This window comes from Arachis hypogaea, chromosome 10 (genome assembly GCF_003086295.3).
Source record: "Arachis hypogaea cultivar Tifrunner chromosome 10, arahy.Tifrunner.gnm2.J5K5, whole genome shotgun sequence".
In the NCBI taxonomy this organism is placed as follows: Eukaryota; Viridiplantae; Streptophyta; class Magnoliopsida; order Fabales; family Fabaceae; genus Arachis; species Arachis hypogaea.
Window position 1 is genome coordinate 69,091,162 of NC_092045.1, and position 13,104 is coordinate 69,104,265.

Consider the following 13,104-nt stretch of genomic DNA (forward strand, 5'->3'; position numbering starts at 1 on the left):
TGGGCCCCGGAAGTGAATTTATGCATCAATTACTTACTCATGTAAACCCTAGGAGCTAGTTTATTATAAATAGAACATTTATCTATTGTATGAGATATCTTTTGACCATTTTTAGTCTTTTTCATTCGGTCACTTGATCATGGAGAGGGCTGGCCATTCGGCCATGCCTGAACCTCTTTCACTTATGTATTTTCAACGGTGGAGTTTCTGCACACCATAGATTAAGGGTGTGGAGCTCTGCTGTACCTCAAGTATTAATGAAGTTCTATTATCTTTTATTCAAATCTCTCTTATTCTTATTCCAAGATATTCATTCGTACCCAAGAACATGATGAATGTTATGAGTCAGATTACCCTCATTATCATTCTCACTTATGAATGCGCGTGATTGACAACCATGTCCGTTCTACATGCAACCGAGCTTGAATGTGTATCTCTTAGATTCCCCAACAGAATCTTCGTGGTATAAGCTAGATAGATGGCGGCATTTATGAGGATCCGGAAAGTCTCACCTTGTCTGTGGTATTCCGAGTAGGATCCTGGGAATCCGGAAAGTCCAACCTTGTCTGTGGTGTTCCGAGTAGGATTCCGGTAATGAATGACCGTGACGTGCTTCAAACTTTAACCTGCTGGGCGTTAGTGACAGACGCAAAAGAGGGATTCTATTCCAGTAGGAGCGGGAACCAACCGGTGATTAGCCGTACTGTGACAAAGTGCGTTAGCATAGTTTTCACTGCGAGGATGGGATGTAGCCATCAGCCATGGGTGATGCCTCCAGACTGGTTAGCTGTGCGAGTGACAGCCGCACAGGATATTTCCCCGTGAGGAATGAAAGTAGCCACAGTTGATGGTGAACCCCTATACAAAGCTTGCCATGGAAAGGAGTAAGAAGGACTGAGTGGAAGGAGTAGGAGAACAGGCGTCCAAGAGCTCTACAGCATCTCCATCCGCTTATCTGAAATTCCCACCAATGAATCTGCATAAGTATCTTTATCCCTTTCATTATTTCTATTTTCGAAAACCCATAAAACTATTTTAATCTGCCTAACTGAGATTTGCAAGGTGACCATAGCTTGCTTCATACCAACAATCTCTGTGGATTCGACCCTTACTCACGTAAGGTTTATTACTTGGACGACCCAGTACACTTGCTGGTTAGTTGAACGGAGTTGTGAAAATAAACAATGCCCTCAGAGTATACATCCTACAAGTAAAAAGAACAAGTGATCACAATTTCGTCCACCAAGTTTTTGGCGCCGTTGCCGGGGATTGTTCGAGTATGGACAACTGACGGTTCATCTTGTTGCTCAGATTAGGTAACTTTCTTTTCAAAAACTTTTTCAAAAAAAATTTTCTTTTATTTTTCGTTTTTCTAAACTTTATTTTCGAAAAAATTAATAAAAATACAAAAAAATTAGAAAATCATAAAAATCAAAAATATTTTGTGTTTCTTGTTTGAGTCTTGTGTTGATTTTTAAGTTTGGTGTCAATTGCATGCTTTTAAAATTTTTCTTGCATTTTTTTCGAAAATCTCATGCATTCATAGTGTTCTTCATGATCTTCATGTTGTTTTTGACAAGTCTTCTTGTTTGATCTTGATGATTTCTTGTTTTGTGTCTTTTCTTGTTTTTCTTGTGCACTTTTGCATTCATATTTTCCATGCATTAAAAATTTCTAAGTTTGGTGTCTTGCATGTTTTCTTTGCATCAAAAATTTTTCAAAATTTTGTTCTTGATGTTCATCATGATCTTCATAGTGTTCTTGGTGTTCATCTTGACATTCATAGCATTCTTGCATGCATCTTGTGTCTTGATCCAAAATTTTCATGTTTTGGGTCATTTTTGTGTTCTTCTTTAAAAATTCAAAAATCAAAAATATCTTTTCCTTATTTTCCTCCAAAATTTCGAAATTTTGGGTTGACTTGGTCAAAAATTTTTAAAATTAGTTGTTTCTTACAAGTCAAGTCAAAATTTCAATTTTAAAAATCTTATCTTTTCAAAATCTTTTTCAAAAATCATATCTTTTTCATTTTTTATATAATTTTCGAAAATTTCAAAATTATTTTTCAAAATATTTTCAAAAATCTTTTTCTTATCTTTATATCAAATTTTCGAAAATTAGCTAACAATTAATGTGATTGGTTCAAAAATTTGAAGTTTGTTACTTTCTTGTTAAGAAAGGTTCAATCTTTAAGTTCTAGAATCTTATCTTGTAGTTTCTTGTTAGTTAAGTCAATTTTAAAATCAAATCTTTTTCAAAATATCTTTTTCAAATATATTTTTTTATCTTTTATCTTATCCTTTTCAAAAATTTTATCTTTTTCAAAATTTGATTTCAAAATATCTTATCTAACTTCTTATCTTCCTATCTTTTTAAAATTTTGATTTCAAATCTTTTTCAATCAACTAACTAACTTTTTGTTTGTTTCTTATCTTTTTCAAAAACCACCTAACTACGTTTCCCTCTCTAATTTTCGAAAATTCTCCCTCTCTTTTTCAAAAATTCTTTTTATTTTAAATTTTAATTTTAATTATATTTTGTCTTTAATTTTCGAAAATTACTAACCTCTTTTTCAAAAATTATTTTCGAATTCTTCTTTCTCATCTCTTCTTCTATTTAATTATTTAATTACTAACACTTCTCTTCACCTCTCTTCATCTACAGATCCATCCTTCTTCTTTCTTATACCCCTATCTTCTTCTACTAACATACAGGAATCTCTATACTGTGACATAGAGGATCCCTTTTTTCTTTTCTTGTTTTCTTCTCTTTCTTATGAGCAGGAACAAGGATAAAGGCACTCTTGTTGAAGCTGATCCAGAACCTGAAAGGACTCTGAAGAGAAAATTAAGAGAAGCTAAATTACAACAATCCAGAAATAACCTTTCAGAAATTTTCGAACAAGAGAAGGAGATGGCAGCCGAAAATAATAATAATAATAATGCAAGGAGAATGCTTGGTGACTTCACAAAGCCAACATCCAAGTTTGATGGAAGAAGCATCTCCATTCCTGCCATTGGAGCCAATAACTTTGAGCTTAAGCCTCAACTAGTTGCATTAATGCAACAAAACTGCAAGTTTTATGGGATTCCATCTGAAGATCCCTATCAGTTTTTAACTGAGTTCTTGCAAGTCTGTGATACTGTAAAGACGAATGGAGTTAATCCTGAAGTCTACAGACTCATGCTTTTCCCTTTTGCTGTAAGAGACAGAGCTAGAATATGGTTGGATTCACAACCTAAGGATAGCCTGGACTCTTGGGATAAGCTGGTCACTGCCTTCTTGGATAAATTCTTTCCTCCTCAAAAGCTGAGCAAGCTGAGAGTGGATGTTCAAACCTTCAAACAAAAAGATGGTGAATCCCTCTATGAAGCTTGGGAGAGATACAAGCAGCTGACCAAGAGATGTCCATCTGACATGTTTTCAGAATGGACCCTATTAGATATATTCTATTATGGTCTCTCTGAATTTTCAAAAATGTCACTGGATCATTCTGCAGGTGGATCTATCCACCTGAAGAAAACGCCTGAAGAGGCTCAAGAACTCATTGACATGGTTACAAACAACCAGTTCATGTACACCTCTGAGAGGAATTCCGTGAATAATGGGGTCCCTCAAAAGAAAGAAGTTCTTGAAATTGATGCTCTGAATGCCATATTGGCTCAGAACAAAATGTTGACTCAACAGGTCAACATTGTCTCTCAAAATCTGAATGGATTGCAACATGCATCCAACAGTACTAGAGAGGCAGCTTCTGAAGAAGCTTATGATCCTGAGAACCCTGCCATGGCAGAGGTTAATTATCTGGGTGAACCATATGGAAATACCTATAACCCATCATGGAGAAATCATCCAAATTTCTCCTGGAAGGATCAACAAAAACCTCAACAAGGTTTTAACAATGGTGGACGCAATAGGCTGAATAATAGTAAGCCATATCCATCATCTTCTCAGCAACAGACAGAGAATGCTGAACAAAACAATTCTAGTTTAGCTAATATAGTCTCTGATCTGTCAAAGGCCACTTTCAGTTTCATGAATGAAACCAGATCTTCCATTAGAAATTTGGAGGCACAAGTGGGCCAGCTGAGTAAGAAAGTTATTGAAACTCCTCCTAGTACTCTCCCAAGCAATACAGAAGAAAATCCAAAAGGAGAGTGCAAAGCCATTGACTTAGTCAACATGGCCGAATGCACAAAGGAGGAGGAGGACGAAAATCCCAGTGAGGAAGACCTCCTGGGACGTCCTCCAAGCAAGAAGGAGCTTCCTAATAAGGATCCTGAGGAATCTGAGGCTCACACAGAGACCATAGAGATTCCACTAAATCTCCTTCTGCCATTCATGAGCTCAGACTATTATTCATCCTCTGAAGAGGATGAAGATGTGACTGGAGAGCAAATTGCTCAATATCTAGGAGCTATCATGAAACTGAATGCCAAGCTATTTGGTAATGAGACTTGGGAAAGTGAACCTCCCTTGCTCATTAGTGATTTAGATACTTGGATTCAGGAAACTCTACCTCAAAAGAAACAAGATCCTGGCAAGTTCTTAATACCCTGCACCATTGGCACCATGAGCTTTGAGAAAGCTCTATGTGATCTTGGATCAGGAATAAACCTTATGCCACTCTCTGTAATGGAGAAGCTAGGGATCATTGAGGTACAACCTGCCTTGTTCTCATTACAATTGGCAGACAAGTCCATGAGAGAAGCTCATGGGATAGTAGAGGACGTGCTAGTAAAGGTTGAAGGCCTTTACATCCCTACTGATTTCATAATCCTAGATACTAGGAAGGAAGATGATGAATGCATCATCCTAGGAAGACCTTTCCTAGCCACAGCAGGAGCTGTGATAGATGTCAATAGAGGTGAGCTAGTCCTTCAATTAAATGGAGAATATCTTGTGTTTCAAACACATGGCCATCCCTCTGTGACAAAAGAGAGTAAGCATGAAGAGCTTCTCTCAGTTCAAAGTCAAGAAGAGCCCACACAGTCAAACTCTAAGTTTGGTGTTGTGAAGCCACAACCAAACTCTAAGTTTGGTGTTCAAACCCCATATCCAAACTCTAAGTTTGGTATTGGGACTAGACAACATTGACTTGATTGCTCTGTGGCTCCATGAGAGCCACTGTCAAGCTATTGACATTAAAGAAGCGCTTGTTGGGAGGCAACCCAATTTTATTTATCTAATTTTATTTTATTTTGTTTCTTTGTTATTTTTGTGTTTAATTAGGTACATGATCATGAGGAGTCACGAAAAAAATCAAAAAATTAAAAACAGTCAAAAACAGAAGAAAAAAATTTTTCACCCTGGAGGACGCACGGGCTGGCGTTCAACGCCCAGAAGATGCATCTGGCGGGCGTTCAACGCCAGAACAGAGCATCTTCCTGGCGCTGAACGCCCAAAACAAGCTACATCCTGGCGTTTAACGCCAGGATGCGCACGCAGAGGACAATCTGGCGCTAAACGCCAGAAACAAGCTTGAAACTGGCGTTCAACGCCAGAATCAAGCATCACATGGGCGTTTAACGCCCAGAACATGCACCAATGGGCGTTTGAACGCCAGAATGGTGCATGAAGGCAATCTACACGCCTATATGGTAAAGGAATGGTATTTCTTTTCACCTCAGGACCTGTGGACCCCACAGGATCCCCACTTCAGGATCTGTGGACCCCACAGGATCCCCACCTACCTTTTCTTTTAATCCTATTCACACTCTCCTAATCCAAATCTCATTTTCAATGTCACCCTTCCCAAAAACCTTCACCAATCACATCAATTCCTCTTCCCAATTACCCCATGCACCATTCACATCAACCCCCTTTTCCCCATAAATCCCACCTACCTCCATTACATTCAAATTCAATTTCCCACCCTTTCCCACCCAAAATGGCCGAAACCTAAACCTCCCCCCTCCCTATAAATACCTCTTCTTTCTTCTTCATTTTCACACAACACTACCCATTCTTCTCTCATATAGCCGAACCCACTTCTCTCCCTCTCTTCCAAATTCTCTTCTTCTTCTTCCACACTTCTTTTCTTTTTTGCTCGAGGACGAGCAAATTTTAAGTTTGGTGTGGTAAAAAGCCTAAGCTTTTTATTTTTCATTCACCATCAATGGCACCCAAGACCGGAGTTTCCTCAAGAAAAGGAAAAGGGAAGGCAAAAGCTTCCACTTCCGAGTCATGGGAGAAGGAGAGATTCATCTCCAAGAGCCACCAAGACCACTTCTATGATGTTGTGGCAAAGAAGAGGGTGATCCCTGAGGTCCCCTTCAAGCTCAAAAAGAATGAGTATCCGGAAATCCGACATGAAATTCAAAGAAGAGGGTGGGAAGTCATAACCAACCCCATCCAACAAGTCGGATTATTGATGGTTCAAGAGTTCTATGATAATGCATGGATCACTAGGAACCATGATCAAAGTATGAACCCGAATCCAAAGAACTATATCACAATGGTTCGGGGGAAATACTTAGATTTCAGTCCGGAAAATGTAAGGTTGGCGTTTCATCTACCCATGATGCAAGGTGATGAACGCCCCTACACAAGGAGGGTCAACTTTAATCAAAGGTTGGACCAAGTCCTAATGGACATTTGTGTGGAAGGCGCCCAATGGAGAGTAGACTCCAAAGGCAAACCAGTCCAACTAAGAAGACTGGACCTCAAGCCTGTAGCTAGAGGATGGTTGGAGTTCATCCAAAGATCCATCATCCCTACAAGCAACCGATCTGAAGTTACTGTGGATCGGGCAATCATGATTCATAGCATCATGATTGGAGAGGAAGTAGAGGTTCATGAAGTCATAGCCAATGAACTCTACAAAATAGCTGACAAGCCTTCATACATGGCACGGCTAGCCTTCCCCCACCTCATATGCCATCTATGCTATTCAGCCGGAGTTATCATAGATGGAGATGTCTTCATTGAAGAAGACAAGCCCATCACCAAGAAAAGGATGGAGCAAACAAGGGAAGTTCCTCACGGCCCCCAAGGAGAACATGAGGAAGATCATCAACAAATGCCTCATGGAATGCACGTTCCTCCTAACAACTATTGGGAGCAACTCAGTACCTCTTTGGAAGACTTGAGCCAAAACGTGGAACAACTAAGGGTGGAACACCATGAACACGCCCTCACTCTTCAAGAAATAAGAGAAGATCAAAGAGCTATGAGGGAGGAGCAACAAAGGCAAGGAAGGGACATAGAAGAGTTGAAGAACATCATTGGTCCTTCAAGAAGAAGACGCCACTAGAGGTGGATTCATTCCTTGTCCTTTATTTTCTTTCTGTTTTCGGTTTTTAAGTATTATGTTCATCTATGTTTTTGTGTTTCTACTTCATGATCATTAGTGTGTAACCATGCCTTAAAGCTATGAATAAAATCCATTAGTCTTTCACCTCTCTTAAAAGAAAAATGTTTTAATTCAAAAGAACAAGAAGTACATAATTTTCGAAATTATTAGTGAATTTAATTTAATTATATTGATGTGGTGGCAATAATTTTTGTTTTCTGAATGAATGAATGAACAGTGCATATTTTTGATCTTGTTGTCTATGAGTGTTAAAATTGTTGGCTCTTGAAAGAATGATGAACAAAGAGAAATGTTATTGATGATCTGAAAAAACATCATGAAATTGATTCTTGAAGCAAGAAAAAGCAGTGAAAAAAAAATGGCGAAAATTTTAGCAAAGATCCAAGGCTTTGAGCATTAATGGATAGGAGGGCCCAAGGAATTAAATCCAGGCCTAAGCGGCTAAATCAAGCTGTCCCTAACCATGTGCTTGTGTCATGAAGGTCCAAGTGAAAAGCTTGAGACTGAATGGTTAAAGTCGTGATCCAAAGCTAAAGAGTGTGCTTAAGAGCTCTGGACACCACTAACTGGGGACTTTAGCAAAGCTGAGTCACAATCTGAAAAGGTTCACCCAGTTATGTGTCTGTGGCATTTGTGTATCCGGTGGTAATACTGGAAGACAAAGTGCTTAGGGCCACAGCCAAGACTCATAAAGTAGCTGTGTTCAAGAATCAACATGCCTAACTAGGAAAGTCAATAACACTATCTGAAATTCTAAGTTCCTAGAGAAGCCAATCACTCTAAACTTCAAAGGAAAAAGTGAGATGCCAAAACTGTTCAGAAGCAAAAAGCTACAAGTCCCGCTCATCTAATTAAATTAATATTCATTGATATTTTGGACTTTATAGTATATTCTCTTCTTTTTTTTCCTATTTGATTTTCAGTTGCTTGGGGACAAGCAACAATTTAAGTTTGGTGTTGTGATGAGCGGATAATTTATACGCTTTTTGGCATTGTTTTCATATAGTTTTTAGTAAGTTTAAGCTACTTTTAGGAATGTTTTCATTAGTTTTTATGTTAAATTCACATTTCTGGACTTTACTATGAGTTTGTGTGTTTTTCTGTGATTTCAGGTAAATTCTGACTGAAATTGAGGGATTTGAGCAAAACTCTGAAGAAGGCTGACAAAAGGACTGCTGATGCTGTTGGAATCTGACCTCCCTGCACTCGAAATGGATTTTCTGGAGCTACAGAACTCCAATTGGCGCACTCTCAACGGCGTTGGAAAGTAGACATCCAGGGCTTTCCAGAAATATATAATAGTCCATACTTTATTCGAAGAATGACGACGTAACTTGGCGTTAAACGCCAAGTACACGCTACTGTCTAGAGTTAAACGCCAGAAAAACGTCATGATCCAGAGTTAAACGCCCAAAACACGTCATAACTCAAAGTTTAACGCCAAGATATGCCTTAGCTCGTGGAATGATCAAGCTCAGCCCAAGCATACACCAAGTGGGCCCCGGAAGTGAATTTATGCATCAATTACTTACTCATGTAAACCCTAGGAGCTAGTTTATTATAAATAGAACATTTATCTATTGTATGAGATATCTTTTGACCATTTTTAGTCTTTTTCATTCGGTCACTTGATCATGGAGAGGGCTGGCCATTCGGCCATGCCTGAACCTCTTTCACTTATGTATTTTCAACGGTGGAGTTTCTGCACACCATAGATTAAGGGTGTGGAGCTCTGCTGTACCTCAAGTATTAATGAAGTTCTATTATCTTTTATTCAAATCTCTCTTATTCTTATTCCAAGATATTCATTCGTACCCAAGAACATGATGAATGTTATGAGTCAGATTACCCTCATTATCATTCTCACTTATGAATGCGCGTGATTGACAACCATGTCCGTTCTACATGCAACCGAGCTTGAATGTGTATCTCTTAGATTCCCCAACAGAATCTTCGTGGTATAAGCTAGATAGATGGCGGCATTTATGAGGATCCGGAAAGTCTCACCTTGTCTGTGGTATTCCGAGTAGGATCCTGGGAATCCGGAAAGTCCAACCTTGTCTGTGGTGTTCCGAGTAGGATTCCGGTAATGAATGACCGTGACGTGCTTCAAACTTTAACCTGCTGGGCGTTAGTGACAGACGCAAAAGAGGGATTCTATTCCAGTAGGAGCGGGAACCAACCGGTGATTAGCCGTACTGTGACAGAGTGCGTTAGCATAGTTTTCACTGCGAGGATGGGATGTAGCCATCAGCCATGGGTGATGCCTCCAGACTGGTTAGCTGTGCGAGTGACAGCCGCACAGGATATTTCCCCGTGAGGAATGAAAGTAGCCACAGTTGATGGTGAACCCCTATACAAATCTTGCCATGGAAAGGAGTAAGAAGGACTGAGTGGAAGGAGTAGGAGAACAGGCGTCCAAGAGCTCTACAGCATCTCCATCCGCTTATCTGAAATTCCCACCAATGAATCTGCATAAGTATCTTTATCCCTTTCATTATTTCTATTTTCGAAAACCCATAAAACTATTTTAATCTGCCTAACTGAGATTTGCAAGGTGACCATAGCTTGCTTCATACCAACAATCTCTGTGGATTCGACCCTTACTCACGTAAGGTTTATTACTTGGACGACCCAGTACACTTGCTGGTTAGTTGAACGGAGTTGTGAAAATAAACAATGCCCTCAGAGTATACATCCTACAAGTAAAAAGAACAAGTGATCACAATTTCGTCCACCACTAATCATCTGTCAGTTCTCAATTATGTTGGAATAGGATCTCTCTATCCTTTTGCACACCGTCATTGTGCCCAACATTCGTGAGTTTGAAGCTCGTCACAGTCATCCCATCCCAGATCCTACTCGGAATACCACAGACATGGTTTAGACTTTCTGGATCTCAGGAATGCTGCCAATTGGTTTTAGCCTCTACCACAAAGGTTCTGATCTCACAAGTTTAAATGCTCTGTTGTCAGGAGATGCAAGTCAAACTCGTGGATTAGAATCCCAAGAGATACGCACTCAAGCTGTCGCCCAATGACTACGTTGAGCTCACATAGAACGGAAGTGGTTGTCAGGCACACGTTCATAAATTTGAGAATGATAATGAGTGTCATGGATCATTACATTCTTCGTATTGAAGTACGAGTGAGTATCTTAGAACAGAAACAAGCGTGATTGAATAGAAAATAGTAGTAATTGCATTAATCCATTGAAACACAGCAGAGCTCCTCACCCCCATCTATGGAGTTTAGAGACTCATTCCGTAGAAGATACAATAAGAGATGTAAAATGTCATGAGTCCAAAATGAATCTCTAAAAGTAGCTTTTATACTAAACTAGTAATCTAGGTTTACAGAAAATGAGTAACTAAGTGCAGATAGTGCAAAAATTCATTTTCAGGGTCCACTTGGTGAGTGTTTGGGTTGAGCTTTGAAGCTTTCACGTGCATAGGCCATTCTTGGAGTTAAACGCCAGCTTGGGTGCTAGTTTAGGCGTTTAACTCCAATTTTGGTGGCAGTTCTGGTGTTTTACGCCAGAAAAGGGTCTCTAGCTGGTGTTTAACGCCAGTTTGGGCCATTATATCTCGGGCAAAGTATGGACTATAATACATTGCTGGAAATCCCAAGATGTCTACTTTCCAACGCAATTGAGAGCGCACCAACTGGGCTTCTGTAGCTCTAGAAAATCCACTTCGAGTGCAGGAGGGTCAGAATCCATCAGCATATGCAGTCCTTTCTCAGCCTTTGAATCAGATTTTTGCTCAGGTCCCTCAATTTCAGCCAGAAAATACCTGAAATTACAAAAAAAAAAACACACAAACTCATAGTAAAGTCCAGAAATATGATTTTTGCATAAAAACTAAAAAACATATGATAAAAAGTAACTAAAACATGCTAAAAACTACCTAAAAACAATGTCAAAAAGCGTATAAATTATCCGCTCACGGCTCATCACAACACCAAACTTAAATTGTTGCTTGTCCCCAAGCAACCAGAAACAAAATAAGATAAAAAGAAGAGAATATACAATAAATTTCAAAATATCAATGAAACTTAGTTCCAATTAGATGAGTGGGACTAGTAGCTTTTTGCTTCTGAACAGTTTTGGCATCTCACTTTATCCTTTGAAATTCAGAATGATTGGCATTCATAGGAACTCAGAATTCATATAGCGTTATGGATTCTCCTAGTTTAGTATGTTGATTCTTGAACACAGCTACTTTTGAGTCTTGGCCGTGACCCTAAGTATCTTATTTTCCAGTATTACCACCGAATACATAAATGCCACAGACACATAACTGGGTGAACCTTTTCAGATTGTGACTTAGTTTTGCTAGAGTCCCCAGTTAGAGGTGCCCAGAGTTCTTAAGCACACTCTTTTTACTTTGGATCATGACTTTAACCACTCAGTCTCAAGCTTTTCACTTGGACCTTCATGACACAAGCACATGGTTAGGGACAGCTTGATTGAGCCGCTTAGGCCAGGATTCTATTTCTTTGGGCCCTCCTATCCATTAATGCTCAAAGCCTTGGATCCTTTTTACCCTTGCCTTTTAGTTTAAAGGGTTACTGGCTTTTTGCTCTTGCCTTTTGGTTTAAAGAGCTATTGGCTTTTTCTGCTTGTTTTTTCTTTTTCATTCTTTTTCTTTCTTTTTCGCCATTTTTTTTCGCAAGCTTGGTGTTTTTCACTGCTTTTTCTTGCTTCAAGAATCAATTTTATGATTTTTCAGATTATCAATAACATTTCTCTTTTTTCATTATTTTTTCAAGAGCCAACAATTTTAATATTCATAAACTTCACTATAAAAAATATGCACTGTTCAAGCATTCATTCAAAAAACAAAAAATATTGCCATCACATCAAAATAATTAAACTATTTTCAAGATAGAATTCGAAATTCATGTACTTCTTTTTCTTTTTCAAAAAACATTTTTCATTTAAAAAAGGTGAAAGATTCATGGAACATTCATAGCTTTAAGATATAGACACTAAACACTAATGATCATGTAATAAAGACACAAACATTGTCAAAACATAAAGCATAAAAACCGAAATCAGAAAAGAAAATAAACAAGAAAATTAAAGAACGGGTCTACCTTAGTGACGGCGGCTAGTTCTTCCTCTTGAAGATCCTATGGAGTGCTTACGCTCCTCAATATCTCTTCCTTGCGTTTGTTGCTCCTCCCTCATGACTCCTTGGTCCTCTCTGATTTCATGGTGGATAATGGAGTGCTCTTGGTGCTCCATCCTCGGTTGCTCCATGTTAGAACTCAATTCTCCTAAAGAGGTGTTAAGTTTCTCCCAATAGTTGTGTGGAGGGAAATGCATCCCTTGAGGAATCTCAGTGATTTCATGATAAGGGACTTCCTCATGCTCTTGTTGAGGTCCATGAGTGGGCTCTCTTATTTGCTCCATCCTCTTTCTAGTGATGGGCTTTTGAGATGATTCTCTCCATTTCTCATGACTCGGAGTTGGAAGCAACTGCCTTCCCTTTCCTCTTCCTAGAGGTTTCTCCGGCCTTAGGTGCCATTAATGGTTATGGAAAAATAAAAAACAGAGCTTTTTTCCACATTAAACTTAAAAGGTTTGCTCATCCTCAAGCAAAAGAAAAGAAAGAAGAGGAATAGAGGGAGAGAAGGATTCGAATAATGGTTCAAGGGTGTTGGCCGAATGTATTTTTAAAGGGAAGGGGGTGGGTTTCGAATCTTTAGAAAAAGATAAGTTAGAAAGATATGATTGATAAAAGATAAACATGATATGAAAAAGATAAGATTTTAAAATTTTAA

At 38.8% G+C, this 13,104-nt stretch overlaps 1 non-coding gene across 1 annotated transcript; it reads right to left on the reverse strand.

Moving 5' to 3' along the window:
* Positions 1–3,315: 3,315 nt before the first annotated feature.
* LOC112718775 (small nucleolar RNA R71) lies at positions 3,316–3,419 on the reverse strand. The gene has a single exon (XR_003161102.1). It is a non-coding gene; the product is annotated as a small nucleolar RNA R71 (small nucleolar RNA).
* Positions 3,420–13,104: the final 9,685 nt, after the last annotated feature.